The following is a 17,579-nucleotide window of genomic DNA, read 5'->3' as shown; positions in this document are numbered from 1 at the left end:
CTTACCAACGTATCCTGCTTATTTGCTAGAAGCTCAGATCCATGTCCTGTCCTGGATGCTTGTGGAATTCTGTTATGATTAACATAACATTTAAATGCTAAATGTACCCATTTTAACCACTCCCTGACATTTATTTGCTAGAGAAGGGAGCTGGCAAAAACCTCCTCCAAGTCTTCCATGCCTAAGAAAATCCTAGGACATCCATAGGGTTGCCGAAAGTTGACACACGACTTTGAAGGTGTGCGCGCAGACACGCGCACGCACACACACAACACAGGCAGAAGGCTAGAATAGAGGACATGTCTGGGAAAAGGAGGACATGTCTGGTTTCTCCCCCCTCCCATGCCCAGCCATGTGGGCTGTCAGGCGGCTGTCAGGCAGGCAGGCAGACTGTCAGGCTAGATCCAGCCCACGTGGAGAGGCCAGGCTTGCAAAGGGAGAGGAGCCCATCATCCACCCTCCTCCACGTGGGTTCCCTGCACAATCAGCTGGCTGCCCCACGTGGAGCATCCCCAGCAGCTGGAGAGGCAACGTGATCAAGGGGACGACTGAGGCCAAGGCTGCCTCTGCAAAGCCAGGAAGGCCAAGCTTCTTCCTGGAGAGTCCACAATACAGCCCTGGAAGAAGGTGGCTGAGGCTGCTGCTGATGGGAGCAGGGAGACCAGGGGGTCCTCATTACTCAGCAAGGAGAGGGCACCGCAAAAGAGAGGAGACTGCAGAAGAAAATGGAGGATGTTACCAAATAAAAGCTGGGCACACTCATAAATTCCTGCTTCTTCGGTCCAAACACACTGCAGAAATAATCCAGTTTGAGGTAGCTTTAACTGCCTTGGCTCAATCCTAGGAAATCCTGGAAACAGTAGTAGAATTCAAAGATATAGCCGTGTTAGTCTGTGGAATCAGTATGTAGCGAGATCTTACAGCCCCTTTGAGACTATGGTCCAAACACACTGCAGAAATAATCCAGTTTGAGACCGCTGTAACTACCCTGGCTTAGTGCTAGGGAATCCTGGGAATTGTAGTTTATTATGGCATGAGAGCTCTCTGACAGAAAAGGCTCAATGTCCCACAAAACTACAGTTCCCAGAATTGCCCGGTGTTGAGCCAGGGCAGTTAAAGCGGTCTCAAACTGGATTATTTCTGCAGTGTGTTTTGGACCTAGGGTTGCCATAATTCTCTACTAAAAATCAGAACAAAATGTAGGACAAATTTTAGCTCAAAATGTAGGACATTTAAGGTCCTCCATTTTTCTTAATTGTCCTACATCTGGGCTAAAGTTTATCCTACAATTGTCCTATATTTTGGTCTAAATTTTGTTCTACATTTTGTCCTGGTTTTTAGTAGAGAATTATGGCAACCCTATTTGGACCTATCTGAAAGAAAGAAACTGGCAGCATGAAATTTCCTAGGCTAAAGTCTACTTCCTCAGATGCATATGCACCTGAGGAAGTAGACTTTAGTCTAGAAAAGCTCATGCTGCCAACTTCTTTCTTTCAGTCAGTCTCAAAGGGGCTACAAGATCTCTTTACATACTGGAAATGGTAGTTTGTTGTGGCACCAGAGCTCTCTGACAGAGAGGGCTGAATGTCTCACCAAACTATAATTTCCAGGACTCCCAAGCCATGAGCCAGGGCAGTTAAAGTGGTCTCAAGATGGATTATTTCTGCAGTGTGTTGCGGAGCATAGGCTCCATTTTGTGGAGGGCCTTTTGGAATTCCTCCTAGACAGAAGGTTGAAATGGAGGGCATGACAAAATAAAAGCCAAAAACGCACTAATATAAATATAAATTCCTGCTTCTTGGTGATGCTCAAAATGGACGACATTATGGAATTCCTTCTGAACGGAGGGTTGAAATGTGCAGGGTATTCAGACATCGTCCTTTATCCAGGACATGTCCTACATTTACTGGGTGACCAGATGTACTCACCACCGAGGACAAGGCACCGCAAAATGGAAGACATGCCAGACATATGGAGGACATGACCAAATAAAAGCTAAAAAGGCTCACATAAATTGGTGTTTCTTAGCCATGCTTAAAATGGAGGAAACTTTGGAATTCTTTCTGGACAGAATGTTGAAATGTGCAGGGTGTCCAGGCGTCCTCCTTTTTAGGACCTGCCCTACATTGCCAGGAGTAATCAGATGTCCTCACTGCCAAGCATGGCAAGGCACCACAAAATGGAGGACATTCCTTGAAATGGAGGACATTATTGTACTTTAAAACTGTATGTTTACAGAAGGCAACAATTACAAAATACTGTACAGTGAGCACTTCCTGGCTCAGGAGATAAGAATGGAAAGCCAGAGCATCCCTACAAGCATTGGTCCAGTGTTATGAAATTTCCACCTATTCTCATCCATTAAATCCCCTGCTCCCCATCCATCCCTGTCACAGACAGACCCAGCAACATATTTTCAGGGAGATTTGTAGCCCTTCCAGAAAACCAAACCACTTCTACACTAGGAGGAACTGCATTTGTTCGCACAGCTTTTGCTAATGTCTATATTCTGAATGCCTGTGTATTGATCTGATTATTTGACTAGGATTGGAAAGATTCAGGTTCAAACTCCCACTTTAGCCATTCAGCATATCTGGTGACCAATTACCATCTTTGGCCTGTTACAGACTGCCAAAATAAAGCTGCTTCGGGTCTCTTTGGAGGTATGCTATTTAAATGATGCATGGGTCCTAAGAGTCCGGAGGTCGCACCAAAGCCACACTCCATTCCTAAGCACTGGAGTGCAGCTTTTGGTGCAGCTTCCGGATTCTTAGGGTGCATGCATCATTTAAATAGCATACCTCCAAAGAGACCTGGAGCAGCTTTATTTTGGCAGTCTGTAACAGGCCTTTGAGTCAAATTATCTTAATGGGGATGCATACAGATCACCATGAGTTCCTTGGAAGAAACACAGGACATTTTAAAAGATTATCTAGACCTAAATTGTAACCAAGACAAGGAAGGGAAGAGTGCTGTCTAGACAAGAGTTTTATAAGTTAAACATTTTTCCTTTGCCTTATAATAACTTTGATTAGCAGTAGTAGTAACAGTTACATAAGTAAAGCAACTGTTGTTCTAACTGACTTGCCTTTATTTTATTTTTAAATTAAACTGACTTCCAAAGTATATTTTTTATTGCTAGTTGTGCTGAACACCACTTTGGGAAGGTAAAGGTGAGATACACATTTAATTAATTAAGCAACACTGCTATTGCCTGTCTCTCAGTGATGGAAATACAATCGGCTTAGTGGCCAAGAGGAGGGGAAGGGGTGAAGACAACCAATCATTTCAAACTTTCTGTAACAGAAGAGCTCCAGTACTGGAGGGAGGAATACAAAACTTTCACAAGACTACAGTGAGCCCTTAGTATCTCCTGGGGTTTGGCTTCAGGACCACCCCCACATGGATTCCAAAATCCAGGGATGCGCAAGTCCCATTTTATACAATGGCATGGTAAAATAGTGTCCCTTATATAAAATAACAAAACCAAGATTTGCTTTTCAGATTAAAAACAAAATATTTTCAAGCCATGGATGGCTGAATCCCTGGATGCAAAATCCCTGGATACGGAGGGCCAACTCTATAAAGACTGTAGTTCTCAGCTTACTTCAAACTAATTAGTAAGCAGATAGATATAGCATTATGTTGCAGAAGAGCCATGAAATGGCTTTCAAAGAGTTGAAATGGCAAGATATTCATGCCAAAGCAACAAACTGGTAGTAGAAAGGATATAGTTTTACAATTAAATAACACAACTAGGGACCATTTAACATGCACAGGAAGAAAACTAAAATCATATTTTAAAATATTTTTTAAAGCACAGATATACCTGCTCAAGAATGGGAGGTGTCTGTTTCTTATTTCTTTCTTTTTTATTTCTCAAAGGCCTTCAAACTAACGTATAAACAAAATACACAACAGTAGTACAAACTACTACCAGTGGATGCCATCAACATGCCTATAACTAGTCCATTCAGTATTTCTAATGTGTCCATTCAGTATATCTAATTATTTTCCCAGAACTGAACACAATACACATGACTTTGGAAAAATTCAATGAAACAGTACATAGAAGGGAGGTAAAATACATTTAAATCCCCTGAAACAAGTAAGCAACTGGGAAACCTATTTTTTAAAATGATACTGATAATGTTATTGAAACATTCCTTTAAAAATGAGCCACAGAGATACATTAAATTAAGTAATATCTAAAGAGTTAATTATGCTAGTCAGTCTAATTATAGATAATATTCAAAGAGATAGTTATGGTAGTCAGTTATTGAAAGATTATTTCACAAATAGACCATAAAGATACATTAAATTAAGTAATATTCAAAGAGACAGTTACAGTAGTCAGTTTTCATTATAAAAAGAAAGGAAGTGAGAAGAAAAAAAGGGTCTTGTGGTACCTTAAAGATTAAGAATTTAGCCTTTGTACCCATAGATTGCAATACACTTTTTCAAATATACTGCTGGAGGAAAACAATCCTCCAGCACACTCTCAAAACAACAACATAGCAACAATCCTCCAGCATAGTCTCAATATCCTCCAAACAACCGTTTCAGATATAGCTGCATAGTTGTGGGGGTGAGATCATATTGAAATGGGGAAAGAGAAGCGGACAACTGTCAGGCTGCTTCACCCACAGCATCTGACTGCATTTATGGATTTATACCTGAGACCTGAAGGTTGTGCTCAGTTAAAGCTATGCAAAGATTGGGTCAGTGTTTGCACAGCTGTTGAAACAAAAAAAAAGCATGTAAAGGTTGGGGGGGAGAGCTTTTGTCTGCCACTTGAATCACAACAGCTACAACCGAACTGCTCTTTCTTATCAGGTGCAGCACAACAACCAAAGCAACAATCAGGGTTTGCAAGAACTGGGAGTGAGGTGGGGATGTTGTTCTCCTTACCTGAAATCACCTTGCTATGGTTCAAAGGAAACCAGCAAAGCAGGAAATCTCTGCACATACAGTGTCTCTGTTTTCAAGGCAAGTCTGTCCTTGATCTCAATGCAGGAAGGACCCACGGCAAATGACAACATAAGGAAAGCAAGCCAGGCTCAGAGGCTGAACAGGAGGAGCCAAGGAGGAAAGGAGGGTGGGAGAAAATCCTGGTGCCAGAGGGAGAAAAGAGCCCCAGGGATACCTGAAGTTGGAGGACAAGGCACCACAACATGGAGGGCATGCAAGAGAAATGGAGGACAAAACAACAGCTTTAAAAAAACCACTAATAGGAATGTCCATTCATTCTTCTTGGTTATGCTCAAAAGGGAGGACCTTTTTGGAATTCCTCCTCCTGGACAGATGGGTGAAATGGAGGACATGTCTGGGGAAAGGAGGACACCTGGTCACTCGGCCCCAAGCTGTACTTTGCAAACCATCTGGCACATAAATGAAGTGGTGGCTTCAGCAGCAGCTAGGGACACCAGACATGTCCTCCTTTTCCTCCAGGACCTGTCCTACATTTCAGCCTTCTGTCCTGAAGGAATCTCAAAATGTCCTCCATTTTGAATGGAGCTAAGAAGCATGGATTTACATTTAATAGGAATGTTTTTAGCTTTTAGTTGGTCTTGTCTTCCATTTTTCTTGGAAGTCTCACTTCTGCTGTGCCTTGTCCTCCTTTGCAGTGAGGGAAAATATCACTCTGCGATGGCAAGGGGACCAAATGTTCTCCTTTCCCAGGACCTGTCCTACATTTCAGACCTCTGTCCAGGAGGAATCCCCAAAGGTCCTCCACTCTGAGCATAAGAAGCATGAATTCACGTTTTTACATTAGTGTTTTAGTTTTTATTTGGAAACATCCTACATTTTTCTTGAATGGCCTATATTTTGTGGTGGCTTGTCCTCCTTTGTAGTTATGAGCACACCTGGTAGTGGCAACCTGGGCAAAATATCCCCCTACAAAACGCCTTTCAGAACAGTCTGCGCACAAGAACATTTTGCAAGAGACTAGGATGCTAACCAGTCAGCATAAATGCAGTGGTTTGAGCACTGGACTACAACTCTGGAGACCAGGGTTGGAATCCCTGCTTAGTGATGGAAAGCTACTGGGTGGGTGACCTTGTGCAAGTCACACTCTCTCAGCCTCAGGGAAGGGCAATGGTGTGCACCCACACATCCTGAACAAATCCTACCAAGAAAACCCTGTGACAGGGTAGCCTTGTTGTTGCGTACTATCAAGTCGTTTCCAACTTATGGCAACCCTAAGGAGAACCTATCATGGGGCAAGATTTGTTCAGAGGAGGTTTACCATGGCCTTCCTCTGAGGCTGAGATGGAACTCTGGTCCCCAGAGTCATAGTCCAATGCTCGAGCCACTAGGCCACACTAAAAATTTGGACTACATTTGGCATGCTTTACCAAAACAGCATCTAAAAATGTTTACTATTGTAAAAACATGAAGGCCTTCTTAAGAAATTCAGTGTTCTCTCCCATACAAAGGGGTTTGTAGGATCACTGGTGGAAGTGGGAAAATGCATCTTCTTTGGGCAGCCCACTTCTTTTCCCCATTCTCCCCCATTCCTGTTCCCCTATGCAGAGGGAGGCACTGTATTAAAAAGCTGCACTCCATGATCTGCTTAAAGTGCCACACCACTGACGCCACCATATGGTGCCGCACTGAGAGCAATGGGGCTTGTAAGTGTGTGCCTTCACCTGTCAGTTTATGGCCACCCCATGAATTTCAGAGGGCTTTTTAAAGGCAAGGAATCCTGGGAAATGTTTTCCCTGCCTCTCTCTGAACCATAGCTTACTTGTTGTTTGTAGTTTTGTGCCTTCAAGTCATTTCTGACTTATGGCGACCCTATCATGGGGTTTTCTTGGCAAGAGTTGTTTGGGGGAGGTTTGCCATTGCCTCCCCGAGGCTGAGAAAGTGTGACTTGCCCAAGTGGTTTCATGACCCAGCTGGGAATCAAACCTGGTCTCCAGAGTCGTGGTGCAACATTCAAACCACACTCCTGCTTCTCAAGATGGCCTACAGCACCTAGTATTCCCTGGCAGTCTCCTTTCTGGCGCATTAACACTGTGGCAATAGTGCAGTTTGACACCACTTTAAGTGCTGTAGGCCCATCTTACGGATGCCTTGGATTAGTAGTTTTGCAATGTCTCTAGCCTTCCCTGCCAAAGAGTGCTGCTGGTGCCTCTTTACAAAACTACAAATCCCAGGATTCTGTACAGTGGAGCCATGGTGGTTTAAAATGGTGTCAAGCTGCATTATTTCTACAGTGTAGATGCACCCTGGAGAACTAACCAAGCCAAGCCCTGCTTAGCTTCCACAATCAAGGCAGGATTGATTGTTGCATGGACTGGGATAGCCTCCGCACTGCAGAAATACTCCAGTGTGACACTGCTTTAACTGCCATGGCTCCATGCTACAGAATCCTGGGATTTGCAGTTTGCTGTGGCACCAGAGCCCTCTGACAGACGTCCCACAAAACTACAGATCCCAGAATTCCATAGCATGGAGCCAGGGCAGTTAGAGCAGTGCCAGACTGGGTTACTTCCGCAGTGCGGATGCAGCCTCTGACTCTGTAAGTCAGAAACCTCAGCAGAAACAAGCATCACAACACAACACTGCCATTTTCCAGGAGACTGTGAGGCTTTTTGTGATATCAATCGTTATTTGGTTTTTTAATGTATGTTCATTGTTGTAAGGCGCCTCAATCCGATTGGAGAGAGGCGGGATATAAATAAATTTTATGGTTGTTATTATTATTGGGCAGAAATGACTTGAAGGCACACAACAACAACAACAACAACAACAACAAAGCTTTAGAATGACAGAGTTGGAAAAAGAGAAAACAACCTATTAATCTTGAATTAATTGCAGACACAACCCAGAAACATGAACCTTTTCAAAAGAGCTCAGCTGACAAAGCTACTAATAATAGTAATAATAATAATATCAACAACAACAACAACAATCCCCATGGAGCCCTTTACTCCGGAATAAGGACCCTTAAACCGCAGCTGCTGAGCCCCAGTTTGTACGCACCGCAGCCATCTTGCCTCCCTTTGGACTCAGTCAGACTCAGCAACAGAACCAGAGTAGCTTTTTCCCGCCTCTTGAAATCAAAATGGCGCCCAAGCCCCGCCCCCTCAGCTCCTTAAAAGGGCCACGGCCCCCGAAGGTAGGCTTTACTCCGAAAGCTCTAAAGCAGTGGTCCCCCCCGAACCAAACTGTGTGCTCTTTTAAAGGATTTTTTTGGGACTTCAACTCCCAGAATCGCAACCTATTGGCCAACATGGCTGAGGCTTCTGGGAGCTGAAGTCCAAAAAAATCTCTTCTAGGGCACACAGTTTGGGGACGGCTGCTGAGACTCTAAGCATCTGGAACTTCAATTTAATATTGTTCCCTAATAAGTAATCCTGTATATTAAATAAATAAGAATAAATAAATAAATAAATAGTCCTATGTATTAAATAAATAAGAATAAATATATAATCCTGCATATTAAATAAATAAGAAAAGAATACATAAATAATAAATAATCCTGTATATTAAATAGTAAATAAATAAATAATATTAAATAATAAACAATAAATAATAAATAATCCTGTATATTAAATAAATAATAATATATAATATTAAATAAATAATAAATAATCCTGTATATTAAACAATAAGTAAATACTAATAAATAATAAATAATCCTGTATATTAAATAAATAGGAATAAACAAATAAATAATAAATAATCCTGCATAATAAATAAATAGCATTAAATAAATAATAAATAATCTTGTATATTAAATAAAAAATAAATTATATTAAATAAATAATAATAAATAATAAATAATCCTGTATATTAAATAAATAATAATAAATACATAATAAATAATCCTGTATCTTAAATAATAAATAAATAATATTAAATAATATTAAATAAATAATAATAAGTAATCCTATGTATTAAATAAATAAGAATAACTAAATAAATATAATAAAAAACAAGAATAAATAATAAATAATCCTGTATACCAGTAGTTGTTTTATTGCCTCTGTCCGATTGTTTCTTTTATATTGCATTGAAAATGAGCAAAAGAAAATGGAAGTATAAGCTTTCCCATAATAAACTGGCACTACAACTTCTTTTGCTCAGTTTATGTGTTTTATATTGTATTATAATGTGTGTATGTATGGGGGGTGTTGTTGTTGTTGTTTACTACCTAAATAATTTGTTTTATAGCTGTATAGTTTTCATTTTATTATTCCAAACTGTGCCCTTTAAGAGATTTTGGACTTCAGTTCCCAGAATCCCAGTAGGATTCTGGGAGCTGAAGTCCCAAGTCCCTTGAAGGGCATAGTTTGGGGTCCACTGTGATTTCCAAACTCTGGTCCTCTGGTCCTCCAGGTTTTTGGGCTTCAACTCCCAGAAGCCTCAGCCATATTGGCCAACAGTCTGGGATTCTGGGAGCTGATGTCCAAAATCTCTCTCTCTCTCTCTCTCTCTCTCCCCCCCCCCCACCAACTACAAATGCCAGGATTGTGTAGGATAGGGTCATCGTGGCAGTTAAAGCGGGGTCAAACCGCTTTAATTATGCAGTGTGGACACACCATTAACGTATAAATTGAATGGATGGATACATAAATACAGTGGGATCCCCCAGTGCTGCAAAGTGGGCTTGTTGCGCTCAGACAGACACAGAAAGCGAATGAAAAACAAGGCTAAAGACCCTTGTTGAGTTGTTGTGTTTCTACCGTTTTTGCTCAATTTGCCACAGATCCCCCAAAGGAGGCAGGAAACTGCAGCCCGCGATTCGCTCAATAATTTCTATCTCTATGGAATGCAGTGGCTTAGTGGTTAAGACGCCAGTTCTGGTGATCGTCTTAAAGCGGGCGGAGGCACAACTTCCGGCTTTGCGGCAGCAGGTCGATACAGGCCTATGCCCAGTCAGAGGACGCGCGTGCGCGTGTGCCCTCAACTCGCCTGTAGACTTATAACGACCCCATGAATTTCATGGACTCTTTAAAGAGAGGAGCAATCAGATGTATATTTCCAAGTATATGTGCACTGCCATTTTTGTTGCCATTGTCCTTTGAAAGCATTTTAGGTTCCTTAATTACATGCCCCTAAGTTTTATCCTTGCTTTATCCACAAGTCATATCAAAATCCATAATTTTGACCCCAAAACCTTCCCTCGACTTATACATGAGGTAGACTTATAGTCGAGTTTAAATGGTAAATGCACCTGAGGAAGTAGACTTTAGTCTAGGAAAGCTCCTGTTGCCAACTTCTTTCTTTAGTTGGTCTCAAAGGTGCTACAAGATCACTACATGGAAAGTTTTGTGTTGTTATCAGCCCTCCAACGGGAGAAAGAGAGGCACATGGACAAAAGCCACAGAGGATGCTAGGCTATCAAAAAAGCAATAAAGAACAGGTGAAATTCATGACAAAGAAGCAGCTATTCACAAGTCTGTGTTTTACTTAAATACCAAATGAAAATACAGGCATACCTCACGGCTGCTGCCACACTGCAAAAATAAAGCAGTTTGACACCTCTTTAACATCCAGGACTCAATGTGAGGGAGTTCTGGAAACTATAGTTTGTTGTGGCATCAGACCTGTCCAATAGGGAAGGCTAAATAGCTCACAAAACTACAGATCTTGGAATTCCATAGAAGTGAGTCATGGCAGTTAAAGTGGTGTCAAACTGCTTCATTTCTGCAGTGTGGCAATGGCAGCAGCTTCAGTTAAGAAAGCCTCTGACAAAGCATCTTCTTTTAAGGAAGTCTTTTTACGCTCATCCAGGATCCCTTTTTTCTTCATTGTTTTCTGTCTAGCTGGAATTTTTTCAGCAGCATTGGAATTGGAAGGATGGCGAAGAAGGGCTGGAGAAACACAGATTTTTGGATCCACTAAAATGGTGAAGGGTCTGAAAACCATGCCCTATGAAGAATGATTTAGGAAACTGAGTATGGTTAGCCTGGCAAAGAGACAGTTAGGTGATATGATAGCCCTGTTTAAATATTTGAAGGGATGTCATATAGGGGATGGAGCATGCTTGTTTTCTGTTGCTCCAGAGAATAGGACACAGAGCAATGGATGCAAGCTACAGGAAAAGAGATTCCACCTCAACATTAGGAGGAACTTCCTGACAAACTTCCAGAGCTGTTTGACAGTGGAACACACTCCCTCAGAGAGTGGAGTCTCCTTCCTTGGAGGTCTTTAAATGGAAGCTGGATGGCCATCTGTCGGGGATGTTTTGACTGAGAGTTCCTGCATGGCAGGGGGATTGGACTGGATGGCCCTTGTGGTCGCTTTCAACTCTATGATTCTAAGTATGTCTGCAGTAAACAGTACAGTAAAGCTTGAGTTGGAAATAATGGGATACTGATTGTTCTGCAGTTCAGGATACTTGCCTGCAACAGGCAAGGTAAACAGCAACTGCTTCCAGAACCCCTTATTGAGTATATAAGAACAGCAAAGGGGTGAGCAGATAAAGTTGCCTCACCATCTCTACCTCCAGCATGTTTTTAAAAAATCCAAAAAACACATGGATCTATAAGTTTCACCACCAAAATGGAAGTTGTAAGAAAACTGGAGACCATGAAAGAAACTGTCATTCCTGGATGCATTTTGTAAGAAGTCTTCATTGTAATCCTTAGAAGGTTCAAAATGTGTTTATTTCCTTATGAGAGGCTTACCTGACCTGATTGTTTCATTTTATCTGTGTATCATGTTAGTTTTGGATAAAAGAGTTGCTGTAACCTGTTGGTGTGGGAACCTGCCCCTATTCTTTCCATGTTATTTCTGTTTTAGGTACCAAATCGTCTGTTAAAGAAGTAATGCCCAGGAACATATCTACTTCATGATATATCTATACTGATTTCAGTTAACCCAGCCAGGTGTCTCTCTGTAAAATTAGCATATTATTCACATTCATAAATTGCATGATGCACATTTTTCTTTCTTTATGAAGAGCACACTCCCCAAAACATTAGATTTGGGGGCATCTTATTGTATATAAAAGGAAAATCTTTCTAACCCTCACATAGAAGACCACACTTATAATAAGGGACAGCTACCAGCCCTGTAAGGGACACATTTTCTGCCCTTCAAAAGACATCCCTTACAACAAGGGTAACCTGACAACCTTATTATATAGTGATCTTAAATGTGGGAATAAGTGTTCCATTATGTAGCAATTTTGGGCAATTCAAGCTATTTTTGGGCAATGAGACGCCAGTTTGAACGCAATTCACATTCATGTAAATTCTCTGAACTAGCGAATTCATGTGACTGCATTCTGGCCCCACTTTCTTTTCATTTGAAATTAAGAGAAATTCCTCCTGTGTGATAAACGCCAGGGAGAGGAGGTCCACAGCTGGAATTCACAGACTGATGAACAGAACAGGCAAACTAGGCTGTACATAATCTTAGGTCCAGAACACACTGCAGAAATAATCCAGTTTGAGACTGCTTTAATTGCCCTGGCTCAGTGCTAGAGAATCCTGAGAATTGTAGTTTATTGTGGCACCAGAGCTCTCTGACAGAGAAGGCTAAATGTTTCACAAAACTACAGTTCCCAGAATTCACTAGCATTGAGCCAGGGCAGTTAAAGCGGTCTCAAGCTGGATTATTTCTGCAGTGTGTTTTGGACCATAGAAGAAAGGTGGGGAACATGTGGGCCGTCACACGTTGAAATGGAACATTTGTCATCCCTTCCATTGGCAATGCAGCCATAGACATAGTCATATGGTCTTCACGCTATCATTAAATAATATTCTGAAGACACAAAATTCTATTGGTGAGGCTAAATTAAGCATCCTTGGATGGAAAACAGTAGGTGTTTCTTCATGTTTTATAGCATATATTGTGAATTTACACATTGAGGATGTGGGCATGGGACAGTCTTTGGACTATGACCGACATGCCTATTCACATAGAAACCATGCAAATGTTCGCTCCAGTACACAACGGGGAATGCTGCTTTCACAGTGGATGGATTGTATAGCCAGTCTAGGGTACATTGTTGATATTTCCTCTTCTTCAATCATATCCCAAAGTGGTTTGTTCCTCCATGAAAATGCAGATGCAAAAATTGTTGAAAAGAGTTGGCAGGATTACTGTACATACTCATGTATAAGTCTAGAAATTTTAATAAAACAACTGACCCCAAAACAACCAAATTGACTTATCCATGGGTCAATGTATGTACTGTACTTTAACTGTTTTTTTAAAGGTATCATTCCCTGGTGAAAGTGAAGAGTGTAAACTGTCCTGGAAGCACTGACTCTGCCTCTGCTCTCTCATCCATCTAGTCTTTAGTGTGAACCCAAACAGTTATGCCTGATGGAATTTTGTAAGCTCTTTGGGATCATATTCTTTTGCTTTATCCTTTACATTCTTTGTTACATGTCCCTAAGTTTTACCCTTGATTTATCCACAGGTCGTATCAAAATCTATAATTCTGGCCCCTTGATTTATATATGAGGTCAACTTATGTTGAGTATATATGGTAAAATTGTATTTAAAATCTTGGTGCATTCAGAGCTCTTTTCCTGGATCAAAAAGACAGTAAGACAGGTACCAGGTAAACCTCTTGAGGTGCCATAAGCAGAGAAAGTCCTCTTTCTGGTAGCTAGCTACTTCTCTGCCCATGTCCACTGGAGACTGTAATGTACTGAGAGGTACCTATGGAGACAGGCTGCCCTTCAAATACTTAACATAGGTCAGTGGTGAGGCCTGTTGCATTCATCTCCAGTGTATACACACACTTTAAGCATCACAGAAGGGCTCTTGTGATAATAACACTCAAGACCTCCACATTCTTTGGAAGGAAGAAATGCTTAGATAAGTGTTTTCTCTAGGAATTTCTAGGTCATCTAGCACAACTATTGGCAAAAATTGGCCAGAGTCACACTGGCAGACCTAGAGATTGTTAGAGAGAACATATTAATCAAATCCATAAATAATCAAATCCACAAAAGTCAAAGCTGCAAACGTGGAGCATACAATAAACAGAAAACCTATTTTCTACTTGCAGCTTCCTCTAGTAGATCTTAGAAAATTAAGTTTTGTGAAGCTAAAGAGAAATGTAGTTTGGGGGCTGATAGCTCACCCTGAAAAGTGAAAACTACTTCAGGACAAGGGAGCAATGGATCTAGAACAACTTTGGAAATAGGCAGGAGGAGTAAGGTAAGATTGAATAGACTTTGGTTGTTGTTAACTGCCCTCAGGTCAACACTGACTTATGGCGACCCTATGGATGAGACATTAAAATAAAGGCACGTTGTTGTTCTCTGAGTGGGATCTGACATTTAATGGGGAAGGTGCGGGTCCTCTGGCTTTTGAAGCCATGTATGAATCTCAACAAGAACCAAACACAACAAAATATAGGCCCATCCACACCACTTATCACGGTGACAGTAACCATGAGCAGAAAAATATTGGGGGGGGGGGGGGAATACTTTATGGTATAATGATTAAGAAGAAACTAAGGTTTTGTCATGCTTTCAAGAAAAGTGTACAACATTACATTATGACATGGTGATCTGGTACATTCAGTATTTTTACAGCCTTTCCAGCAATAAGAAAGCCAGGGTGGTGTAGTGGTTAGGATTTTGGAGTAGAACCCTGGAGACCAGGGTTTCAGTCCCTGCTTGGCCATGGAAACCTTCTGGGTAACCTTGGACAAGTGACATTCTCTCAGCCTCAGAGAAGGCAAACCTCCTCTGAATAAATCTCGTCAGGAAACCCCCATTATATGGTTGCCATAAGTCAGAAACAACTTGAATCCAAGCAACAAATGTGAAAAGGGCACTAAGATGTTCTGTAGTCCAGGAAATAATCATAACTGACAAAGCAATTGGCTAATAGAAATACGTAGAGTTCCTATTTGAGGACACGAGAATGGAAGTAATGTTTTCAGTTACTTGGTTTGGGCCATAATTGCTAGGCATGTGTAAAATGGGTTCTTGGATCTCAGGGTTTGACCTACAGTTTCAGGCTTTGCATTTGAGGTTTTGATTTCATTTGTCAATCAAATGAAAAGTCTACATTACATTTGAATATACAGTACATTCAAGTCAAAGTGGCTTCCTTTCCCCATCCTGTTCTCTGTGCAAAGGGTTACTGTTAGTACCTTAGAGACTGAGAGAAATAAATTTGTAGCATAAGCTTTTGTACACTCAGGATATCCCTTTGCATACTGGTCCAGACTAACATGGCTGTCTTGAATTCTGTTCTTTTATTAGTGATATTCATGCAGTCTGGACTGGGATTTATCTTTTGTGTCCCTTGTGAAAATACTTTTGACTTCAATACCTTGTTTTAACGGTGCCTTTTAACTCTGCCTCCCCATCATGACGATTATCAGGAGGGGAAACCCTCTGTAGAATAAGACTAATATGCTCTTCTGTGTCCTACAATTGCCAAGTGGATGCTTCTGGGAAGCTCAAAGGTAAGATGTAAAGGCAACATTCTCCTCTAACTGCTGCAATTGCTACTGAGAGGCATAATGTCTCTGGAACCTAGAGGCAGCATATAGCTGTTGATAGATACAGCATAATAATGTATGTATCTGTTCAGAAGTCATTGGAGCTTACTCCCAGCTAATTGTATAGGCTCCTGAAAATGCTATAACTATAGTAGCGCAATTTAGGGATGGAAAGGATATTTGAAAAGTGGTCAAAACAACTTTCTCAATTGTCAAGAATTCTTGCATAATGAAGTTCTTTACAGTTCAGGACTTATTCTCCATGAAATTTGCACTTTTTTTGTGCAGAAAACATCACCTTTTTGCATTGAAAATATTATTTCTGTGCAATATTGTTTTCTGTCTGTGTGTATGCATGTGTGTGCATGCACAGACATGTGGATTTTGCACATTAAAAGTCCACAATTATGAATAATGTTCAAAAACTGCAGTTTTCAAATACTTTCTCATAGTGGGAAGAAAACTACTACAATTATTCATTGCTTCCTTCAAGAATGAAATTACTGGGGAAATTACATCCCTAATGCAATCTGATGTATTATTATGTTGATGTATTATTATGTTGAAAATATTATCTTGAAAACACTGTTCTCTCAATCTTGCAGTCCTAAAGTTCAATTGGCTGGTGGCATCCGTTCCTTAGGCAGATCAATGCTTGTGTGACTGAAACCTGAATATACAAAATCCAGGATTATTTTCTTTCAGTATCCCATTAATCTCACAACATATCTCATCCATGTAAAAGCATTTTTGTAACCATGTCAAGCTACAAGATTTCCCAGACAGAGTTGTTACCAAAAATAAATTGTAGGATTTAATCAAAGAAAGAAATTCCAACACAAAATCAAAAGAAGTTCTTTATACCTGTGAAAGAGAAAGTTAAACCGTTCATTGAAAAGGCCAACTCATCTTGCTATTATCCTGCAGAAAAATTAAAAACAAGGAGCAAGAAGGAAATAATTGGCATCTCATGCACAATCTGGAAAGGTCTATTTTTTTTATTTCAGTGTGAATCCAGGAAAGCTAGCAGGGTGATCTAGTATCATCCCACTGGGTCTAGTCAACTGACAACTGGATTCACACCAACTATTAGTCTCTTAGTTTTGTAGCAGTGGTCATTGATCCTTCTAATCATAACATTGGCTTCGTCCAGTTTCAGTTATTTTAGCACCAAATGTAGCCCACTGAATCAGAGTGACTCCAGTTTCAAACTAGTTAGACCTCTACTAGACCAAAAGAAACAAGCCTATTGTAAAGGAGAGAGTCTAGAGGCATAAGTGAAATAATGTTGGTTTATAACCCATCTGGACTCATGATGGATATAGTGGATCTTGGTAGCGTGACTCCATGCTGTGAATCCAACGATGCGGCTTTGAATTTCCACTAGTTTTTACTATAACAGAAGTGAGGCTTCAAAACTAAATTCACATCATATATCTGAAGAAAAATGATCCACCCCTAAATATGTCAACACTGCAGAAATAAACATGCTCCAAATATTGGTTCAGGTAGAAAAACCTACAATCCCACTGCTCACTATTACTATTTCCCTCTGTCTTTTGAAATCATCACCAGTTCTCACTCCCAGTAGTTCTTATCTGGGCAGACCTTACAAAGTACAGTTCCACTGGGAACCTTTTGTCTAATAGACTAGTCTCTATGACTACAGAGCATAAGATGACCTCAGAGCATAAGTACTGCCACACTGAGTAAAACCAAAGGTCCATTTACCTCCCCCCCCCCGCAAAAAAAATGACAAATGCTTTTCTGGGTTAGCTGAAGGGTTTGTGCCATCAGTTTTATGTTTCCAAAATGCATCGGTCTAGTTAGCTTCTGGGAAATCCATAAGCAAGGCACAAAGGTATCACTCCTTCACCATAAAAGCAGATGTTCAGAGACATGCTTCCTCTCCAAAGATGGCAGTTCCATTGAGTTATTCCATCTCTGGGAATGTGCCCAACCTTATTTTAAAACCATCATCAGAATAATTTTTGTGGTACTAAATCCCTTTAATTAAATTGTGTGAAGGATTTTTGTCTGTCCTGAATCTACTAGTCTCTAGTTTCATTGCATGACCCCAGGTTATGGCATTACAAGGAAGATACATTTTCTTTCTGTGCATTTCCCCCACACGATTCAT

The 17,579-nt window shown here is 40.7% G+C and overlaps 1 protein-coding gene across 4 annotated transcripts in view; it reads right to left on the bottom strand.

The window, feature by feature from the left end:
• The window catches only part of TIMELESS (timeless circadian regulator), a 68,767-nt gene extending 58,260 nt beyond the window's left edge, over positions 1–10,507 (bottom strand). The window contains exon 1 of one of the 4 annotated variants that reach the window (XR_016271887.1): positions 4,912–4,972. The gene's annotated coding sequence lies outside the window, so the exon portion shown is untranslated. Of the gene's footprint in view, positions 1–4,911; positions 4,973–7,992; positions 8,021–10,454 lie in introns of those variants that run through there. The other 3 variants (XM_089479230.1, XM_089479220.1, XM_089479212.1) reach the window with 3 other exon arrangements.
• Positions 10,508–17,579: the final 7,072 nt, after the last annotated feature.

This window comes from Sceloporus occidentalis, unplaced genomic scaffold, assembly GCF_023333645.1.
Source record: "Sceloporus occidentalis isolate IW3139 unplaced genomic scaffold, rSceOcc1.0.p SCAF_1, whole genome shotgun sequence".
Lineage (NCBI taxonomy): Eukaryota > Metazoa > Chordata > Lepidosauria > Squamata > Phrynosomatidae > Sceloporus > Sceloporus occidentalis.
Note: the sequence above shows the minus strand (reverse complement) of the source record. Positions and strands in the feature narration are given on the sequence as shown.